Source organism: Cajanus cajan, chromosome 11 (assembly GCF_000230855.2).
Source record: "Cajanus cajan strain Asha chromosome 11, NIPB_CcT2T_4, whole genome shotgun sequence".
In the NCBI taxonomy this organism is placed as follows: Eukaryota; Viridiplantae; Streptophyta; class Magnoliopsida; order Fabales; family Fabaceae; genus Cajanus; species Cajanus cajan.
This window is the reverse complement of record NC_138527.1, coordinates 30,403,558-30,413,234: the sequence shown is the minus strand read 5'-3', so window position 1 is coordinate 30,413,234 and position 9,677 is coordinate 30,403,558. Positions and strand designations below refer to the sequence as shown.

The 9,677-nt window shown below is 30.7% G+C and overlaps 1 pseudogene across 1 annotated transcript; it reads left to right on the top strand.

Annotated features, from left to right (window-relative positions):
- LOC109800397 (putative disease resistance protein RGA4 pseudogene) lies at positions 1–4,644 on the top strand (annotated as a pseudogene). The gene is made up of 2 exons (XR_014430745.1): positions 1–3,307; positions 3,857–4,644. The product of XR_014430745.1 is annotated as a putative disease resistance protein RGA4 pseudogene (transcript).
- The last annotated feature ends 5,033 nt before the right edge of the window (positions 4,645–9,677 follow it).

The window sequence follows — 9,677 nt, the reverse complement described above, 5'->3', positions numbered from 1 at the left end:
ATGATGACGCAGAGCTCGGAGACCAAGCTACGTCCGAGTTGTGCCTCCGAGGATGAGCTAAACTTGAGTTGCGTGGAGAGATCAGTAGTTGAGCTTCTAAGCTCAGATGAGAAGTCAGAAGCCGAGCTTGATTCGAGTTGCTTAAACAACTCGGTCTGGTATTTGGACACTGGAGCGAGCAATCATATGTATGAAAAGTTGAAATCTCACATGAAAGAGAAGGGCCTATTTATAGGTTCCCATCGAGACTCACAAAGTCTGGAATCCAAGCTGTCGGAAATCATGGCAGTTGTTTATGACGCCGAGCAGAAACAATTTGAAGACAGACGCATAAAGGATTTGCTGCCGATGCTAAAGGATGCATCTTACGAGCTGGATGACGTCCTGGACGAGTGTGCCTATGAAGCATGGAGATTGAAGTTGCAAGGAGCATCAGATAAGGTACAGTGCTCTTGCTTATCCTCTTTTCATCCAAAGCATGTTGCTTTCCGTTACAAAATTGATAAGAAAATGCAAAGGATAACGGAAAGATTCGGTGAAATTTGTGATGAAATGCGCGATAAGTTTTCTTTCACAGAGATCCGTCCAAGGATAAGTTTTGGCACTGACTCACGCGAAACCAGCTCATTAATGGTTGAACCACAAGTTTATGGAAGAGAAGTAGATACAAAAAAAATTGTAGACTTTTTGGTTGGTGTTGCTTCTCATTATGAGAATTTATCGGTCTATCCAATCGTAGGTTTAGGCGGACTTGGGAAAACAACACTTGCCCAAGTCATCTTCAATAACGAGAGGGTAGTCAACCACTTTGACCTAAGAATTTGGATATGTGTTTCGACAGATTTCAGTTTGATGAGAATGACAAAAGCTGTCATTGAAGCAGGGTCTGGAAGTGCTTGCATGGATTTGGATCTAGAATCACTACAAAGAAAACTTCAAGAGCTACTTCAAGGAAAAAGATATTTGCTTGTTTTGGATGACGTGTGGGATGATGAACAAGAGAATTGGCAGCGCTTTAAATCTATGTTAGCTTGTGGGGCAAAGGGTGCTTCCATTTTGGTCACTACTCGTCTTTCAAAGTTGCAACAGTCATGGGAACAGTGCTACCTCATGAATTATCAATGCTATCTGATAATGATTGTTGGGAATTGTTTAAACACCACGCCTTTAGACCAAATGAGAAAGAACAATTTGAGCTTGAGGTTATAGGGAAGGAGATAGTAAGAAAGTGTGGAGGAGTGCCTCTTGCAGCAAAAGTACTAGGAGGTCTTTTACGCTTCACTAGAGAGGAAGAAGAGTGGCTCGATGTCAAGGAAAGCACATTGTGGAGTTTACCACAAGATGAAGACTCCATAATGCCTGCCTTGACAATAAGTTACTTGAATTTACCAATAAAGCTCAGACAATGCCTTGCTTATTGCGCAATCTTTCCCAAAGATGAAATAGTAAGGAAGCAAGATTTAATTGAATTTTGGATGGCTAATGGATTCATTTCATTTAATGAAGAATTGGATGTTTTTGCTGGTGATTTTGTATGGAATGACTTATATCGAAGGTCATTTTTTAAGGATATTGAAACGGATGAATTTGGAAAAATTACAAGTTTCAAGATGCATAATATTGTTCACGATCTCGCACAATTTATTGCAGAAGACGTTTGTTGCATTACAAATGATAATGGTGTAACAATGTCTGAAAGAATCTACCACATCTCAGATCATAGCCGGGGGAGTAAATTGGATTCAGTCCAGTTGCATCAATTCAAATCTTTGAGGACTTATATATTGCCGCCACAAAGGTACAATACTGGCCAACTTTCTCCTCATGTATTGAAATGTTATTCTTTGCGGGTGCTTCGATATGAACCTAGAGAAGAATTGCCATCTTCAATTGGTCGTTTGAAACATCTAAGGTACTTGAATATTTCTGGGGGTGATTTCATAACTCTTCCAGACTCGCTATGTAAATTGTGGAATTTACAGATATTGAAATTAGACTATTGTCATCGTCTCCAAAAGCTGCCTAACAATTTGATATGTTTAAAAGATCTACAAATGCTATCTTTGAATGGCTGCAACTCACTATCAAGCTTGCCACCTCAAATAGGGAAGTTGACTTCCCTAAGGAATATAAGCATGTACTTAATTGGTAAGGAAAAAGGGTTGCTTTTGGCAGAATTGGGACCATTGAAACTTAAAGGAGATCTTCACATCAAGCATTTAGGGAGAGTAAAAAGTGTAATGGATTGCGAAAAAGCCAATATGTCAAGAAAGCAATTGAATAAGTTGGTTTTGTCATGGGACAAAAATGAAGAGTCTGAATTAGAAAAATATTTTGAGATTGTTCAAGTGCTTCAACCTGATACCCGACAACTTGAGAGTTTGAGCTTGGTTGGATATAATGGTGATCATTTCCCACCATGGATATCTAGTCCTTCTCTCCAATATTTAGAGCTAGAGGATTGTATAAGGTGTTCACAAATTCCAACATTGGGGAAACTAGCTTCTTTGAAGACTCTACGTATATGTAACATGATTGAGGTAAAACACCTAAACGAGGAGTCTTATGATGGTGGACTAATCTTCATGGGTCTAGAAAATTTGTCACTGGAGAAGTTGCCAAAACTAGTAAGAGTATCTAGGGAGGATGGGGAAAACATGTTCCCGCGCCTTTCCAAATTTGAAATTTTTGAATGTCCTGAATTGTTGGGTTTGCCTAGCTTTCCATCTATCAAGGATCTACGTATACAAGGGAATTGCAAGCTAGATCTGCTAAGTTCAATTCATAAACTCAGTAGTCTTGAATACCTCTGGTTTGAAGATAATGAAGAGTTAAAATGCTTTCCAAATGGGATGTTTCAAAACCTTAATTCTCTGAAAGAGCTATATTTTCATAGGCTCTTCAAACTTGAGGTATTCCCAACCAAGTTATTGCTACACTCTCTCAAGAAATTACAAATTGTGGGGTCTAGTAAGTTCAATGACTCCATAGGTTTGCATGAGGCTTTACAACATCTGACTGCTCTAGAGGAGTTAAAATTAGAGCATCTTCCAAACTTACAATCGTTGCCTGACTGCTTTGGAAACCTTCGCTTACTTCGCCTATTGACTCTTCATAACTGTTCCAAGTTGGCATGTCTTCCAAGCAGCCTAAGATTTAGCTGTCTAGATAGATTGGATGTTCAAGGTTGCCCTGAATTAGACAAGCGATGTCGAGAGGACACCGGAGAGGACTGGGGAAAGATAGTTCACATCCCCAATATTAGAGTGATTCCGAAGAGGCCGTGAATATTATAATTCCTGTGCAGGTATATTCTGATTCCTATTCCTATATATCTACTAATAAGATTCCCTTTTCCATGTGGGACTTTTAATATCTCTTTTCAAACTGTATCAACGTCTATATCCAACCTAGGTTGAGTTTTAAAAATTCAAAGAATAAAATGTTATTTTCACAAAATTCTTGGATTTTAATCATCCAAAAAAGCCAAATCAATTTTAGGATTTTTCATGTGTTTCATTCCATATATACAATATGGATATCAGATTTCACGTAATGCCCAAGAATAGTTTAAATCACTCGAGTAATCAATATTTTTAATAATCACCATGTATGTTTCATTTAGGAATTCAAGATAAATTTCCTAGAATAGTTTAAATCACTTTAATTGATGTGGTTTCTACTCACTAGCATGTCGATGCCATCATATTAGTGGTGTTTGAAATGTCCAACATCTTAGTACGGAAGACAGATATGAAAAATATTTCTTTCAATAAAGATTTCAGACTTTCATCTTCTGCTGTACTGTACAATGCGGTTTATTCTGAAACAGAATTAATTTTTTCCTTGTGATCAGAGCTCTTGCAACTTTAAGGTCCAAATTTGATGCTTCGTTGCTTCTCGTAGCTGCAGGATGCGTTGGAAGATTTCAGTACTTCTTCCTTTCAGTTAAGTTCGCAATAAAGTAAAGAAGTATAGTCTAAGGGGGGTGTATTGGTTTAGGATTTCGTACGATTTTAAAAGATTTTTTTTGAGTAAAAAAGTCCATTGGTATTCAATCAGGATTTTATGTCACTTAAAAATAATCTACTGGTATTCAATTTGGATTTTCAAGATTTTTTAAAGAGTCCATTAAAATCCACTGGTATTCATTTGAGATTTTTTACAACTTAAAAACAATCCATTGGTATTAAAAAATATAAGGATTTTAAAGGATTGTTGTGTGAGAGGGATTTTAAAGGACTTTCTAGTGTTATCTATAAATACCAGATTCATAAAACAATCCCATCCAAACCCAACGGATTTTGAAGGATTGTTTGAAGTGATTTTTCAAGTGTTTTAATAATTTTCAAGTGAGTTTTTCATCTTTTTTTTTTCTATGCTCCTGTCTTCTCCATTTTTCTCTACTAATAATACTACATTATTGTTCATTGCTCATATATAATATTGTAGTACTGTTCTCATCTCATTCTCCTATTTTATGAAACTCTGATATGTAAATGATAGTGTCATTGACTTGCTCTATTTTTCTGTTCGTTATCTTTAATTGACTTGCTTTATTTTATTCTATGTAGTTGAATTTGTTCCTTTATATAACAAAAAAAATGCTTGAAATTTCAACTTTTAAGTGGTAATTTTTTTATAACACACGTCAAGAAAAGAAAAAGGTGAAAGATGAAATTGATATCATAATCTCTAAATATATATATATATATATATATATATATATATATATAAGATGAATTTGTTAGGGTTTCTGTGAGTAGAATGAGATAAAAATGGATCTTAGTTGGGGGAAGAACCCTCTTAGCATAAAAACTGCGAACTCTCTCATTCCCTTGAATTTGTTACTCTTATCCCTCCTTTTATGACTCAACAATTATTTTATTTTTTTTACTATGAATTTTTCTTTTTATTTTTATATTGTGAAATTAAGATTTTTTTAATATTTTTAAAAAAGAAAATTAACATAAGACATTGCAATATCTAACTTTTTAGGGTTTAGGATTTATGCCTTCATTAGCTTATTTTTTAAAAAATGAAATATTGTTAAAATATTTGTTAGAATAATTTACATTTATAAATATCGTTAAAAATTATCATATAATATATAACTATATATATATATATATATATTCTCTATATCTAAATACTTCCGTTTATATAAAAAGATTATATATCTAAATATTTTCTCAGTATCGAATATACTGATTTTTTTATATAAAAAATTATCTTTTGTTTTTATATTTTCGTTTTTACATTTTTTTTATAATGATTGAGATATTTGATCTATTTGGATAGCCAAGATATATTCGATCTTGTATAATTGGTGTGCTTCTAAAAATAATAATATAATTTTATTGATTTTGTCTCTTATCCATAATTATTTATATAACTAGTTTTCAACATATATTATTTTAGTAATTCAAATGGGAGATTCACATAGAAATAATAAAGAAAAAGGAAAAGAGAAAGAAAACTATGAAGCTTGGACCAAGGAGGATTTCGATGAATTGTTACAATTGATAGTGGATGCTATAAAAAGATGATAGAATATTATGGAGAATTATTATTATTATTTATCTAGACATTATTGTTTTTTTTATTATTTTTATCTTTGACTCTTTTTAAATTTGAATGTATGAATTTTTTTTTAAATCTTATCAAATGTCAAAACTCTACAAAATTCCACAGAATCCATTAAAATCCTGATTTAAAAGTTATGTAGAATCAATTAAAATCCTGATTTTAAATCTTGTAGAATCCTACAAAATCTTAAAAGTCATGAAAATCTTGCAAAGTCTTTTAAAATCCGCAGGATTTTTTTTCACTAAAAAAGTCCTTTAAAATCCTAATTCAATACACCCCCCTAAGTTTGACAAATATGTACCCGTACAATGTTGAGATATTTGTATTTTTTCTCCTTTGTTTATTTGTCCTCTACAGTCTTAAGGTCTTTTTCTATCAATGTGTTAAGCAGATTTGTATTATCTTCTGTCTCCATTTCATCATAAAAAAGTGTTGGTTTTTGTGTTTTGCATAATTTAATCTGTCAACTTCACCAAGACTGGTTGTTTTGCTTGGTAATGAGAATAGAGTATTTTTTCTCTTCCATCTTCAATGCTTTCATATTCTCAAAAGGTGATTGGATTTTTTTATTCTGTAACTGCTAAATATGGCTGAAATGCTCACATTAGTTAGCTCACAGACCAGACTAGAGTATTTTCAATCACATGATGATCCAATTTCATTAAATATCCTCAGATAGTTCCCCTGATTTCAATCTCTCCTACAGCCATTGGTAAAGAAAAACTTTCTACAGAAAGCATCACTAAACAAGAAAAAGAACAAGGCATCTAAAAGTGCAACTTTTCCTGGTAACATCTAAAATCACATCTTGAACTTCAGTTAAAACAGAAAACCAGCTGATACATTCCAAAAGTGATTAAAACGTACACCAAAACATTATACGTAGGTACTAATCTACAAAGCTCATTTTTAAACCGCTTTTTCTGTTATTTGTTTATTTAAGAAAGCACGTAGAAAATTATTTTATATCTTTCATTTTTCTTCTATCATTTTTTTTAGTAATTCTACGTAGCTCATTATACGTAGCTCTAAGGGTCTCTCACGCTCGACGCAGTCAACTCGCGCCCGGCGTCTTTAAATCAGAGACTCCTAGGAGTCTCCACTCCCAGCGCAATCACCCCGCGCCCGGCACCATCTAGATAGAGACCTCTAGAAGTCTTCACGCCTAACGCATCTATCCTGCGCTCAACGCCATATCAGTAAAATACCACAACTAGCCACTATCTGGTATCACGTCCCGCGTGGCTCGCCTCATGTCCGACGTGATTCATCCAGAGACTCATTTTAAATCGTGCCCAGCGTGACTAACCTCGAGCCAAAAACATGCCTGACGCCAAGAACATATGCCCGGCGCAAATTCAAATAGTAGCCTCCCAAAACTTCGAAAATCCCATCCAAACTTGAAAATCAGAAGATTTCACCACATGCAATCTATGAAACCCAACATATAGGCTTCACACAATTCAAAAACAACCTCAAATTCAACATACATCTAACAGACGCATCAAGATCACCAAAAAACTCCATTTTTCTCGAAACCCTGAAAATGAGGAATCCTTCAATTCCACCCTTTGATTCTTAAAATTCATGCACCAATTGAGTTCCTAAACTCATATGCAACCAAACAACCTACATTCTAGCTTTCCTCACCTGAAGATTGGCGCCGAACAACCAAGAATTTGAGAAGAAGAAGAATTTCTACCGAAGCTCTACCCGTGGACTTCAATCTTCCATAAACCAGCTTCTTAGCCTGAATTTCAGGAAGACAGAAGAAGTTAGTGATCTAGAGAAGAAGAAGAATCAATCAAAGAAATTTGGGAGAGAAAGGAGCTCACGGATTAAAGTCCTTCTTTCTAAAACTTCTCTCTAAGTTTTTTTTTTTCAGAATGAACTTATGAGGCTCCTGCTTAGAGAAAACCTTATATACTCTTTTTTTTAACATTCACTAAGCTCTAATATCTAGTCACTACGTTACATTGTTGATATTTCTTATTTTTTCCTCTCTTAAAAAGACAAGGTCTTATTCACTTGTAAGTTTTCTAATGATATTTCTTCTATATTCTCATATTTTTGTTGGTATTCATTCACTCTTCTAAATATTTTAAAGCACATTTCTCATTGAATGCTACAATTTTCATGAAGATTGCAAAGATTGTTTATTTATGACATTTGAAGATTATTAACATTTCTTTTATAATTTTGTGTATTTTAAAGATGTTTAATTTGCGTAATTTTATTATTTTGTATTCCAGTATTCCTTCTCCACTTCCTTGAATGTCTTAAAATGCTAACAATTATAAAACATGGTTCTTTCAAAATCATAATACTATTTTAAATTTTGTTGAATTCGTTCCATAATAATTTTTTATAGAACCTTCATTAATTTTTGTGACAATCTTTGGACATTTTCAATCCATGATCTCAATGATTCATTAAATTTCATGAATGTTCCAAGACATAATTTTCACCAAATTTATATTTTTTCACAAAGAATAAAAAAAATGTTAAAAGTGTGAGAAATATCCAACTAAAAGATTTTTATCAAAAAAATTATGAAAAAATCAATTATATTGATCAATTTTAATTTTTTTTGTATTTATTTTTATCGTACGTAGCTTATTTTGTAACTATACAAATTATGACGAATTTAATACAAATTTTGTCATATCAATGTAAATTCAATCAAAATTTAATGTTATTATTATCTTTTAAATGTAGAATTTATATAATAATCAATTTAATATAAATTTAAATAATTTGTAACCTTACATACTATATTAATTATTTTTGTATTTTTTACATAATTTGTTCAACTTATTATTTTTGTTTCAATTCAACTCATTTATTATAATTTATGCATAATTGTGTAAATTTACATTAAATTAGACGTTGAATGTCTGCATAATAATGACACAAATCATTTTAAATTCAAAGGATATTAATCAATAGGAACTAATATTTTAAAAATTCATAATATAGTTAAATGATATATATATATATATATATAACGACAGATCCATGTTTACGATAATGGAGGCAGTTGTTCCATTAAAATTTTGTTAATTTTTTTTTATATAAAATATTAAGTATTTTTATAAAATATATTATTAAATATATTTCAATTACCCTATTATATCTAATATAATAAAATATATTAATATTTTTATTTTATTGTTTATTTACTTTCACTTTATGAAAAAATTATCTTAATTTTTTATGAGAAAAAAATTTACTTACTCTAAAAGTAAGTTTTGATAGATTTACTCTATTTAATATCTAATGTTCTATATTAAATTTTTAAAAATTTAATTTTTAAATTAAAAATTTTTAATGTATAGTATATTACAAAAATATTCCATTAGCTTTATAAAATTTAATAAAATACAATTTATATATTTTTTACACCATTCTAATTTATAATTTAAGCAATCTTATTTCTACTTATTACTTTGCATTAATTTTGCTCAATGATTTTATTATGTCGAGTTGTAAAATAGTTAATATAGTATGTAAGGTTACAAATTATTTAAATTTGTATTAAATTGGTTGTTATATAAACCCTACATTTAAAACATAATAACATTAAATTTGGATTAAATTCACATTAATATGGTTTTACATATTTTTAATAAAAACAAAAAATATACATAATTTTGTTTATCTAACTAGCACAACCCAATAAAAATTATTGTCATTTAAAAATTGAAAATTGCATTAATAATATTATAATCATGGCTATAATTATATTGTACGTTAAGATAAAAGATATTCTATCTATGTAAACTCTATCAATCTTGATTTGGTAATGTTTGTGTGATTTATTTCTTTCTATATAAAATATACATTATTATATAAATTATTTATTGTTTCAAAATGAAATTATTTTTTTATTCATCGCATATAATTTTCAATTTATATAACATTATTATTATGTAATTTTAATTTATTAAATTGATAAAAAAAACATCAAAGAAGTTAAATATAAAATTAAGATTTATTATATTATATAAGAAAAATAGTGTGTCAGTAGCAAAACTTGATACAAAATAATAAAGGAACAAAAATAATTAAAATTAAACTATAAATTA